The sequence below is a fragment of the Podarcis vaucheri genome, assembly GCF_965113315.1.
Source record: "Podarcis vaucheri genome assembly, chromosome: 1".
NCBI lineage: Eukaryota > Metazoa > Chordata > Lepidosauria > Squamata > Lacertidae > Podarcis > Podarcis vaucheri.
In genome coordinates, this window is record NC_138759.1 from 125524523 (window position 1) to 125538283 (window position 13761).

The following is a 13761-nucleotide window of genomic DNA, read 5'->3' on the forward strand; positions in this document are numbered from 1 at the left end:
CTTGGCTTGAGTCTAGGAGCAAATGTCATGTATGAATGTTAGGTCCAAAGAAGACGACGAATTTGCAAAGCATGATATGCTGGCAGGCAAAGCGAGAAACTGGTTTTATAAAGGAAAAACGTGTAACTGTGTCCAAAAGAACACTGGTTTTGCTTAATGAAAGCAAAACAAAAAACAAAAAACCCTGATGCAAAAACCCCCTGATAAAAACAGGATGGAACTGGCGATGAACAATGGTACAGTGGTACCTCGGGTTACATACTGTCAGGGGTTCAGGAGCAGAGACGCAGGAAAGGGAGGAAACAGAGAGCGAGGGGGAGGAATACGAAGGAAGGATGAGTGATGATGACGACCCGAGATCCCCGAGCCTTTCCAGTGAGTCCGAGGATTCCCAGAAAGGAGCGCCAGTGGTCAGAGCAAGGGGGGAAAGCAGGGGGACACCCCAGGAAGAAGGGGTCAGAGGGGAATCAGAGAGCAGCAGCTGGAAGTCGGGACCAACGTGCCCAGCTGGGAGCAGCGGGGAGAAAGGGGACCAGACATCGGGTTCCGGAGGCTTTCAGCAGGAGGGAGGGCATGAGTCAGGAGTGGTCACGCCCTCATCAGGGAGCGAGGAAACAGTCAAGAGGAAGGTAGAGAGTTGGGCGCGCGCGCCAAGTTCAAATGCAGCGGAAGCTGGCGCAGTAAGCAGCCCGGAGAGGGAGCCAGGTCCCAAAGCCCGCTGCAAGGAGGCGGAAGGGTCCGGGGGGTCAGCGTCAGAAGAGAGTAGGAAGGAGGAGACCCCGGGGGGCAGAGGGACCCAGAGACGGAAGGAAAGGCGCAAGAGGTGGAGCAAGGCTAGGGTATTAAGCTGATGTGCTAGAGGCGGAGACTCAGACGGGTCTTCGCCGGTCTAGCGTAGAAGATGTAGGGCTGCACGTTGCAGTTCGGAAATGGAACCTGTAACTCAATAAAGACTCTTATAAAGTGAACGCTGGCTAGCGTGGTCCTATGTGAGCTGGGACTTGGTAGCAGCTCTGACACATACGCTTCAGGTTACAGACTCCGCTAACCCAGAAATATAACCTCGGGTTAAGAACTTTGCTTCAAGATGAGAACAGAAATTGTGCTCCGGCGGCATGGCAGCAGCAGGAGGCCCCATTAGCTAAAGTGGTGCTTGAACAGTTTCAGGTTAAGAACAGACCTCCGGAACGTATTAAGTACTTAACCTGAGGTACCACTGTAATAAATATCCTCTGAAAAGAACAAAGACAAGGAGGAACTGGCGGTGGGCCATGGATGGATGATGAAGGCCTGAAACACGTTGTACGTATTTCTGAGGTACAACAGCAAAGGTGACATGGTGGTCCAGAAGGAGAGTGGTGGAAGCTCAGTCGTTCTAAAAGCCAGCCCATAGATGTCAAGGGGGAAGAAAACTATAAAAAGGCTTACCCTCAGTGTCGCCGGGACCAGCGCTACAACCCAACACCCACAGCTCTTACGTGAGGCTTGATCAACCCACATGAAGGGCCTTGTGTGAGTATTTGTGTGAGTGCGCGAGTGTTTGAACCTCTTGTAAAAAGGTAACGGTAAAGGTACACCTGACCGATAGGTCCAGTCGCGGACGTTTCTGGAGTTGTGGTGCTCAGCTCGCTTTACTGGCTGAGGGAGCTGGCGTTTGTCCGCAGACAGCTTCTGGGTCATATGGCCAGCATGACTAAGCCACTTCTGGCGAACCAGAGCAGCACACAGAAACCCCGGTTACCTTACCACCGGAGCGGTACCTATTTATCTACTTGCACTAGTGTGCTTTCGAACTGCTAGGTTGGCAGGAGCTGGGATCGAACAACGGGAGCTCACCCCGTCGTGGGGATTTGAACCACCGACCTTCTGATCGGCAAGCCCTAGGCTCTGTGGTTTAGACCACAGCGCCACCCGTGTCCCTAACCTCTTGGTACCAATGTATTAATGTATACTTGACTATATGAAATAAATGTTACATAAATGTTACATGAAAGGTGTGTGAACCCAGATCTGCTCTCCAATGTGTCTTATTGAAAGTCCTATAGCATATGGAATATCACTGGCCACCTAAACCATGCAAGTGTTTGAGAGCACACCAGTTTCGTTCTCCCCAACTCATGCTTCTCAATGCACAGGCAATAGCATTCTTCTACCAAGCTGACATGGCTGTGGTGACTTGATCCTTGCGCTATGTAAACGAGCAAACATTCTCCTCTAGAGGTTTCTGTCACTGGTAAGACAGTCTATTATCCCCCTGCAGGAAAATTAGGGCGAGTGTAAGTAGAAGTGCTTTTAAAACTCCAAGTGCAGCAAAATATTTGGTTGGAGTTTGACTTTCCTGCCTTGGAGATTGTAGAAGAACTGCTACATTGAACCCTCGTGAGAATTAGAGGATGAACAACAACACAGGAAAACAAAACTCGGTCTGCAAGCCAAAAGAAAATCAAGTGCTTTTCAAGAGTCTCTGCTTTGCTTATATGCTGTAGGCAAGGGCACTTGCTGCCCCTGAGCGTCAGAAGTCAAGTTTGTAATTCTTTTCCTGCCAAATTATCCGCCATACTGTATTCCCTTGTGCCAAGTTGTTATTTTCTGCGATTGCTGTCAACGCATCAAGAAAGAGAAGGGAGGATCCTATTGTTAGAGCTTTATACAGAGGATCAAATTGCAGTTAGAAGTTGAAAAATAACAACAGACTTGGCAAGCTGTGGTGATTTTGAAGCCTCAAAGGTGAGCTCATGTTTGCCTAAGCTTAGTCGGAGGGCCAAATTAAACTTACAAGTCACATTTCAACTTTTGGGCATACCCATTTGTTTACTACCCAGATAATATTTCTGAGAATCCCTCTTCCTCATGACAAGCAGCTGCTTTTGTGTGTGTGTGTGGGGGGGGGTTAAAATTCAAATAAACCACCAATTTCAAAGAACCCCTCTTTTTTAAAACACACAATTCTTCGTTTCCTTCTAGTCATACACCGAAATGGAGATGGCAACCTTTTTAGTTTTCCTGTCTTGTTCTCAAACACACCTCCTGGTCCTCTGTGGATGCTATGAAGCTGATATTTGAGCCAAACACAACCTAAGAAAAGGGTTTACCAAGGTTGGTGGCAGTCTACCCAGCCTAAGATGCAAAACTTAGACTAAATTATGAATTATGGTATACTTGAGGATGTTTCTGTGACCTTATCTGTCTTACGTTTCTATATCCAGATCTGGTAAAAAAAGTTGTGACATTTGCTGTATGCAGCTGATTTTTCCTCAGAGTAGACCCACTGTAATCAAAGACCATGACTAACTTAGATCCATTAATTTCAGTGGGTCTACTCAGAATAAAGGCTTGTGGAATATAACCCATTGGGTGCTATTCCAGAAAGTCATACTTTGAGTAGATCCATTGAAATCAATTGACTTAAATCACACAATTCCACTTATTTCAATGGGTCTTCCTTGAGGATGACTAACATTGGATATCATCCAAAAAATATAAGCAGACAAATTAGATTTTATAAGTAATTAAACCAGAAAATATGCTTGGAACCTATATTTGCTGCATAGGAAGCATATACACATGCATTTGGCATGAAGTGTGGGATATAAATAAAAATTAATAATCATAATCATCTTGAAAATTATTATTTAAAAATCCCTCCCGTTGCATAGTGTTTGGCTGCTGCTGACTTGCTAAACTTGATCTTGGTTTTTCTTGATCTTTATTTTATGAGCTTATTAAAATGTGTGCTGCTTTTAACTTTTCTGACTTCATCACAATCAGTGCTGCTTCCGTTCTACTGCGGTTCCATTTCCACCAAATACTGTGTTATCCATCTCACTGTCTTCTACCTAATGTAATATAAGTAATTATTTGCATAATTTACATAAGTGGCGAATTAAATGAATGATGTCATTATTTCCACCACTTTCGTTTCAATGCAGAGACCATTTCAATTCAATTTAAATGGGCGGGAGAGAGATTATGTATTTTTCACAGTCTGAGTGGTATTCAATGGGTTGACTTTTGTTCCACATAATGGGATGACTAAAGGAATACCAGAAATTTCTGCTCCTATTATAATTTTTTTTAAATTCTCCAATATTCCTAAACTCAAGTCAGTTGTGCATACAGAACTGCAACCTCACTCACCTTCTGGAGAGACAAATGGGTCAGGGTTTTTAGAAGGAATAATAATAATAATAATAATAATAATAATAATTTTATTATTTATACCCCACCCATAAAGAGAAATAAAAAACTTCACAGCAGCCGACCAAGGCCTGCCTCAACCACTTCTGTTTTATTTGCTATATTTTCCAAGCATACCTCATGCCACCTCAAGCTTCCCCCTTGCATTTGAAATGCCATAATCCTTGTTCCTCTCATAGAATATGCATTGCCTCGGCACATGCTTTCTCTTCATTGCTCTGAAGATTGGGGTTTCTTTCTTTTAAAAATAAAAAATAAAAAGGCAGAAATGGTAGGTCAGTAGGGGCAAACAAAACAATACATACTTATGCGCTGAGATTCATAATGGAAGATTTCTTGTTAAGTAGGTAATCGTTTTTTATGATGTGGTAAAACTGCAATGTGAACAACAGGAATGCCATTGGAGCAGAACTTCGGAAGGAACAAACAAAGCTGCTGTTGAATAATTGTTATTGTTGAGGAACACTGGGGCATGTGCTCTTCTGCGGCAAAATCGCTCCGAACCACACTTGTGTAGCATGTTTTATGTGCCATAGCAAATGGTTTTCTAAATGAGTTTCCTTTTCCCCCCAATTTCCTTAGACAGCATCTAATTATCCTAAATGCCTCTGTTTATTTACAAAATGCTCAGAGTAGTGGCTGGGCTTGATATGGCTCCCAAACCAGCAGTCTGTTTAATTCAGCAGAGGGCAGAGAACTGTGCCTGCCACTTCTATCGCTGCTGCAATGGCAGTGTGGGGAAGCAGAGAGGAGAGAAAAAACAAAAACCCCTCTCCTTTCTGTACTTCTGACAAAGCATGGGCAACTAAACCAGAGAGCAGGCCTTGCCAGCTGGCTTTTGTTCACCATTTCCCTTCCCTCTCTCCAGATCTGACTTGCTCTTCCTGTAAACCAAGCCTGCACATTTTTCTTCTAAGCCAAATGCAGTCCATCAACCATGTGGCAGACAGCTTAGATAACACAGTGAGCAATTCAGTAAACTTCCTGGTTTTCATGCCTATCCAGAACAGCAAAAACAGGAAATTTGGCAAGCCCCTGGAAGGCCACAGGACATAGGTGTTTGACTGCACTCAGACTGGTAGGTCACAAGCAGACACTCCAAGTGTTCCCATTTTCCAACGACAGTCCTGGATTTACAGAAGCCGTCCTGGTTTCTGGTTTGATTCCAGAATGTCTTGCTTTTACTGAGGATGTCCTTATTTTCATTGGAGAAATGTTGGTAGGGCATCCCTATTTCATCAGAGAAATGTTGGAGTGTATGCATGAGAAATGCAAGAAGTCCTCTGTACAGCAAAGTGAAACGGGAACAACATCACCTACTAGTAGCCAAAGAAAATATATAGACAATTAACTTCAGTGTCACCTCCTGGCAAATAGAAGGGGAAGAAATGGAGGCAGTGAGAGATTTTACTTTCTTGGGCTCCATGATCACTGCAGATGGTGACAGCAGCCACGAAATTAAAAGACGCCTGCTTCTTGGGAGAAAAGTAATGACAAACCTAGACAGCATCTTAAAAAGTGGAGACATCAACTTGCCAACAAAGGTCCGTATAGTAAAAGTTATGGTTTTCCCAGTAGTGATGTATGGAAGTGAGAGCTGGACCATAAAGAAGGCTGATGGCCAAAGAATTGATGCTTTTGAATTGATGCTTTTGGACTGCAAGAAGATCAAACCTATCCATTCTTAAGGAAATCAGCCCTGAGTGCTCACTGGAAGGACAAATCCTGAAGCTGAGACTCCAATACTTTGGCCACCTCATGAGAAGAGAAGACTCCCTGGGAAAGACCCTAATGCTGGGAAAGATGGAGGGCACAAGGAGAAGGGGACGACAGAGGACGAGATGGTTGGACAGTGTTCTCAAAGCTACCAGCATGAGGTTGACCAAACTGAGGGAGGCAGTGGAAGACAGGAGTGCCTGGCGTGCTCTGGTCCATGGGGTCACGAAGAGTCAGACACGACTAAACGACTAAACAACAACAACAACAACTTCTCTGGAGTTCAACTCATTCTAATGTAAGAATGGGACTACAGCTCCTCTCATTCATGAACAATGGCCATGCTGGCTGAGACTGATGGGAGCTGGAAGTGGTGTAGCATGGGGGGCACAGAGGCAGTTGCCCCAGGTGCAAAACTGTTAAGGACACAAAATTTCAGCACCCGGTGCTGCCTTAAGACAGCTGTGTGCTTCTGTCACTGGGCTCTGTTGAAAATGTCTTCTCCGTGTGAACCAGGAAGTGACCTCTCCAGACAATGGAACAGCTCCTTTTATCTCTGCACCTGCGATCCCCTGGGTGACACAGATGCCGTTAGGCAGTTGAATGTGCATGCATACTCCATCTGTTTCCCTCCTTCCCATCACCCCCCCTGGGTAGCCCTGGGCACCGGCAACCCGTTCTACGCTAACTGGGAGCTGGAGTCCAATGGCGTTTGGAGGCCCAATGATAGCTCCATCCCTGCAACTGACTGAAGCCATGACCCTGGAGAACTGATGAGTTAATGGGTTGCTAAAGAAACTTTAATGGGCTTTAACTCTATACTATAAATGGGAAAAGGTCATATTTTGGGGGCCTCCAAGTGTTTTGAGCTGCTTGACAAATTGGGAAAATAATTTTAGCTGTTAGTCGAGGGTTCCAATCAAAGGTGACTCTGGTGACAACCTTGTTGGAAAGAAACAACAGCCTGTAGTTTGGAAAGGATTTGATGGAACTTCATTGGGATTACATACTATCAGGATTTTGAACCTCGCTTCCTGTTATTTTATATTGAACTTCCTTCTTATTATCCGATGATGGTAGCATTCTACTCCAGAGTTATCTGCATATTTATTTCTTAAGTTGAAGCATAGAAGAAGAAGAAGAGTTTGGATTTGATATTCCGCTTTATCACTACCCAAAGGGGTCTCAAAGCGGCTAACATTCTCCTTTCCCTTCCTCCCCCACAACAAACACTCTGTGAGGTGAGTGGGGCTGAGAAACTTCAGAGAAGTGTGACTGGCCCAAGGTCACCCAGCAGCTGCATGTGGAGGAGCGGAGATGCAAACCCGGTTCCCCAGATTACGAGACTACCGCTCTTAACCACTACACCACACTGGCTCTCTGGGAAAGCATCTCTTTCCAATGCAGGGACAAAAGGCATTGTAGGTGCTAACAATTGTAGGAGTTGTAGAACTTTGCAAAAGCATCCACAGAAATCTCTAGTGGCACTGATTGCGCCAGAACCTCTCCTCACACAGAAAAGATATATGTGCTGAGGTGGTTCATCCCATTTCACCACGTGATGAGAAATGGGAAAGTGCCCGCTCTGCTGCCCCGCCAAAGCCTTGCTCACCAGGATCAGCTGGTGATGGCTTCCGGTGAAATCTAGCTAGAAGCCGCTGCTTCTCCTCACCTCTCCTGTGGTGGTGGGGTGGCTGTCCATGGGGACACTGCCCCATAGCATTCTGCCACCTGAGGCAACTGTCTTAGTCCACTTCATGGCTATGTACAGGGCTATTTTTCCAGAAAAAGAGGTGCCAGAACCCACCATGAATGTCTCCCTTGTTCTCTTATAATGGTGATGCCTCCCACCTGAGAGGTGCTGGAACTGAGTTCCGGTAAGTTCCAACTGGAAGGGGAAAAGAGCCCTGGTTATGTACACCATAACTGCTACACCACAGTGGCTCTCCTCAGAGGAGCTCTATCCAGATCTACTTAAGCCACATGCTGTCCATTATGTAATAATCGGGAGCTGTCTGTTATTTTTGGCAAATCTTTTGCTTCCTGTGCCATTTGCATGGCGATTCCCGCCTGCTCCCACAGATGGAATAAATAAAGACACTGGACACCAGAATTTAGGTTAATGGGCGAAAAATGGCCACAACTTTATTGATTACAGGTAAGAGCAGTATTGGCTTTAGGCATTGGCCCTATCAGACTAACTGGCATAGAACCGGGAAGGGTTAAGCACCAACAGGGGGAGCCCCCGAGATGCACATCCCTAGGTGCTCCCCGAGGGGTTACTGCTCGGGAGCGCACTTTAGGCCCTAGCCTCCACAGGTTTCGGACGAGGCAACGCCCCCCGGAGTCCTTTAATGAACTACCCTTCAACATTTTGGGGAGGTGATGGCGTTCCTTCCCCCCAACTCATTTGCATAATAATACCCCTGCCAATGCCTAACCACCAAAACCAAAGGTGTTGTGACGTTTTGCTACGAGGTAGGCGAAAAAACCAAGTGGCTTCCAAAATGCTGCCAATTAGCCAAGTGGAAAAACTCCTACCAGGCCCCTTGCGACGACCAGCCAAAGCCCATAGCAAAGTCCAAAAGACAACCTAGAGGGTGGGTGGGAAACCGCAGCTGGCTGTAAGAAAGAAAAGGGGCGAGCACAGGCTGCCCTGACCTTAAATGAGCCCAACTAAGCCTGCCCCTGCCGCCAGCCGATTGGCTGGCTCGGTGAATAATGAATACTGATGATTCCTGGGATTCCTTAAGTCACGCAAGGCTGCAGCCAGCCCCGTGAGGATGTAGATGGGGCGTGAGCCCGCAACCCCCCCTTTCTTATGTCGGAAGTGGCTTTGCTGTAAAATAAAGACAGAACTATGTCCTCCATCTTTCAGGAAGATTTGTCCAGTATTCTTTTAGCTGTTACTGCTGCAACTTTCCTTCTAAATATTCCACTAGATGACATTTACACTTGAGAGTCCTGAAAACCCATAGCTGATCTGTGATATTCACAAAGCTCCAGCATGTCAATGATGGATGTTACTTCTGTTTGATTAGGAACAGCTAGAGATGTTCCTAGAGCAATAAACAAACATTTAAGAGGAACTTGATTACTGTCAGCTTTCATTAGGCTTCTACCAATAACTTTTTTAGTCCTTCCTATTCAGCACATCACTGTTTTTGTTTTGCTGGGTGTGGAGTTGATCACACGGCAACAAATCCTTTACAACCAACACACATCACTTGCATGGGGTCCTAGTCTATGCAATTTTATCAGGGCAGGAAGATTGGTCCCTGTAACAGGATGGGAGTCACCTGACTATAACTCAGCATGTTTTGAACATTCACTGTTGTTACAAATAGTATAATCTGGTTTGGAATGACCACTAGACAACAACACAGAAATAAGGCATGATTATGCCCATATCAGATTGCTACCACCAGGGTGAACAGTGCAACACAGTCAGAGTTAAGCATGCTGAGCCACTTGAGGTAATAATTTACATCACTTTCTCCACAGTTCTAAAAATTATTCACAATTCAGCACTATGCCTCTCTCACCTTCAAGCTGGACCATACCCAGGAAGATGTGCAGGCCGACTGGCCAATCGGAGAGGGAAGGAAGCCAGGCTTTATAAGCTAGCTCATGTGGACATGCTGCGGTACCCTCCATTCAGTTTCTCCTGCTTTTTATGCTCCTCTGAGAGGGGCCCTTCCTGAGTCTCAGAGAGGGTGATCAACCTTCCTTCTTCTGAATGCTTAGCAACAGCGACTGAGTGTTTAAGCATCCCTTGCAATTGTGCCTGCCAAGTGCCAGAACATTAGCACTGCCTCCACACTTTGTGTTCTAACTTTCTTCAGAAATGTCTCATCAACTTCCTTTTTAAAAGGAACCAATACATGTGCAACCCCTCTACCCACTGATGGCGCTGTACCCCAAGTCTTTTTTTAATGTATTTTTATTAAAGATTTTCTTGGTTTACAAAAGTATGTGCAATGTCTCTCTCTTTTTCAAGTAACATTTTTTACAGATCAGTTTCATTTGTTGAGATATTAGGAAGAAAAGGGGTAAGAGGTGGAGGGGGGAAAGGTGAGTGGCAATGTTTCTATTTTACTTAATATATGTGGGGTTTTGTGTCAGATCAACAAAAAGAAAAGAACTTACTCTGAAACTCACCTACAGGTGGTACCTAACACCAAGAAAACTAGCGCTAATACGCCCAGGAACCTCACCAAAATGCTGGAGAGGGTGCGCCTCCACAGGCACATACCTCCACATGTGGTGAACAACAGCCATACGAGAAATATGTAAAATAACTAAGCAAGTATTAGAAATTACCCCAGAATTGGCCCTACTAAACATCTTCCAAGAAAATAATGCCCATTTACACGACAAAGAACTCATAACCCACCTACTTTCAGCAGCCAGAAACATCATAACCAGACACTGGAGAGACCTGTCAGGAGTAAGCATGGACCAATGGTACCAAATAGTATGGGAAACAGCCTTACTAGAAAAATTAACCAATAAACTGAAACTGACATGGGGACAAATGGAAGAAGACGCCTTCACCCAAGTATGACTCCCTTTTATCACATACACAGCCCAACAAGACAACAACAAGAATCCATCAACAGCATACAAGTCAATCTGGCTAACCTGATCCAAAAGCACCCACCCACCCCACTCACACATGAAAACAGAGTTCACCACAGTCAATCACAAACAAAGAACCACACCCTTGGCCCACCTCAACCTCTCTCACCACCAAAGGAACACAAGTGAATAGCAGAAAACCTGCACAAGCAACACTGTACCCCAAGTCTCATCTGTGAGCGAGGCATTTAGAGGCAGGGTCTTTTCTGTGGTGAAGCCATAATTATGGAACACTCTCCCTAAAGATCCCTGCCATGTCTTCCCTTTGCTAACCTTTGGAATATTAATTAAAACTTAACCCATTTGGCCAGGCATTTGAGGAGAACTCATGTTTCACCTTTTCTGTTTCAGAGTTTATATTTTAAGAAATGTTTATCGCAGGAGGCTCCTTTGAAGGTGCACTGTTAGGCATGAGCAACCAGCTGATTATCAGTGCTTGCAAAAGCACAGAGCTTTACAGGTACTGCCAATCAGCTGATCGGTCATGCCTGCAAACCCAGCTTTGCTGCTTCTTTATCCCCCCCAGACCTTATATTGAATATTACTATCCCCTACTTCACCAAAGCTTTATTAGGCAATACAAGTATAGTCCATCCTAAAACACCCATATAGAAAAAATTAAAATATATACAAATAAACAGCCATGTAAAAATATGCAATAATGAGGATTTCCATTGGAGTTTCTTCTTGCTAAATAGTGCCATTCACCACACCAGGAGATACTATTGGTAAAAACTCAGTCACCCTTGCAGTCACTTCCGGGTTATTGCCAGACAGCTAGAATCTGATATTTTCATTGCGCTGTGATATTAGACTACCCCAAAAAGTGGACAGCACGCGTTTGTGTAGCTGGTTGTACAATGGATTGTAGAAAAGAGTATGTTCTACATTGTCCGGCACATTCAAAGAACATCCGCAATGTCTATCTTTTCTGGGGGTATTTGAATATCGGCCCTTGACAAAAGCTGAGGGAAAAACGTTCAGTCAGGCTAACGTAAAGGCCCTGCACTGGACTGGAATTGTTAATTTTGTGATATAAGTGACCCTGTTATCTGTTGTATTTAAACCATAGAACTTGGGGGTGCACATTTTATTTACAGCTGACTCAACGTTTTGTTTTTCCATGTCCCTTAATCTGATTCGAATATTGCGATAAATATATTGCTCAGTTGAATTCTGCAAGAGTTCCAAGTCAATACCAATAGATCTGTTTTTGCTATGTAAGAATTGGATTTATAAGAGTCCTTATGTAAGCCAGAGAGGAGACTTGAAGGCTGGCAACGAAAATGGCAATGCAACCAGTATTTTATAGTGCTAGCCTCCATTCCATCATTTGTATACCTAGCTTCTTGAGATGCACCTTGGGGTTCTCAAGTTCAATCTAGTATGAGATGATCTGTGCAGAAGTAGATATACACACGGTGGGAAAATATATATTACTGTGCATCCAGTGTAGGGCAGGTGGGGGTGGCTTGCATTCCCATGAGCTAAATGAGGAGGTCTTTAAACGAACTGGTTAACTGTTGAGCTACGACGTTACGTTGCAGTGATACAGTGCCTTTCTGCTTTGCAAGAAGGCTATTGCGCTATTACTGTATTAGTTCTTATCCCTTTCTTATCTTTTTAGTTGCCTCATGCCCAAGGCTCTAGGTGGCATTTAAATTGCCAGCTTTCCGTGACGTGCTTTGAGCACCACATATTTGTGGGAAATGCAGTATATAAATAAACTGACTAGGGCTATGTATTCCCTCACACAACACACAAACTTCACAAGCCCAATTATAATGATATAGGATCTTCATTGTTCTGACAGCTTCCTGTGGCACCTGGGCATGTTTTTGTTCTGTCTCATTAGCTCCTCGGTTTTTGTCTCCCTGAGGAGAATCTGGAGTCATGATGTATCAGATGATGCTGATATAACTGGTATTCCCAAACAAAGATATATATGCAATATCTCTTCCAGCCATATATTTTATGTTGTACCTAAAACAACTTATGCAGATTATTTCCCATTTAGACTATAGCCTTACTAATGCTTTTCTTTCAAGATAAATAATAATAATAAGGCCCCATATCCACTGTACATTTAAAGCATTATTATACCACTTTAAGCAGTCATGGGTTCACCCCAAGGAATCCTGGGAGTTTTAGTTTCTGGAGTTGTTTGACAGTCAATCTCTCTTCCTGGGGAGTTCTGAAAATTGTAAATCTGTGAGGGGTATAGATGTCTTCTAACAATTCCCAACACACTTAAATGATGGTTACTAACTTTGTAATGGTTTCAGCTTTGCAAATAAATAGCATTCATTCAATCAGTTAATAACTTCATGTTACTAAGGTAACATGAAGAAATAACTACATGGTTGTGTGAGTTTGTTTGTGCGTGTGCAAAGAAAACACCCAATTGTGTTTCAAATTTTGCTTTAGTCAAAATTTTGATGGTTCTCGTCTGTCTGGAGGCAATGTGCAACAGCATCGTTATGTTAACAAATGTGATAGAAGGAATGCCTTTCTGTTTCCAGCCTTGTACCTAATGAATAGATTTCTGCTTCCTGTGCTTTATAGTTAAGGGTATAGATAATCCTTTCCTGCAGGAAACGAAAAGCATTTTTCTACATCCTGCTTTTTAAACTAGTGGGATATTCATTTTGTATACTTCACATAGTTAAACTATGGCATTTGTTACCTCAAGACATAACTTTTAACAGCCATAAAAGGGGGTTAAACAAATTCATGAAAGGTAAAAATATACATGGGCTCAGGGCCACTATATTACCTAATAACACTTGTTGGGGAATGTAGTGGTTGCATATTTTTATTATTATTTCTTTACAACTACTGTTGATTTTAACCATATTATATGTTTTAAAATACTTGTTTTTAACGTATTTTATTGATAATATTAATGTTTCATTTTGCATTTTTGTGAAGCTTTTAAATGTTGTTGGAGGTTTCCCCCCCCCAGTTGAAGAGTATATAATTTTTGGTAAATAAAATAGCTAAAAATAAAACATCTGGAGGACATCAGTTTGGGGAAGGCTGGGTCCAAGCCTTTTTGTAACCTTCAGTTCTTTGTACATCAATAGTCCCCGTCTGGGGGTATGGCAGAGGCAGCTGAGCAATTCCAGGCTGGCACTGCTTCAAGGTGGCCTTGGTTTTGTCCATAAATTATTCTTTCTAGCTGAAGCCCCACATCCACTCTGGATT

General features: G+C 43.7%; 1 long non-coding RNA gene across 1 annotated transcript in view; it reads left to right on the forward strand.

Annotated features, from left to right (window-relative positions):
* Positions 1–1155: 1155 nt before the first annotated feature.
* The window catches only part of LOC309525706, a 131305-nt gene continuing 118699 nt past the window's right edge, over positions 1156–13761 (forward strand). Inside the window, exon 1 of the long non-coding RNA XR_014216497.1 lies at positions 1156–1218. This is a non-coding gene — a long non-coding RNA (uncharacterized lncRNA). The remainder of the gene's footprint in view (positions 1219–13761) is intronic.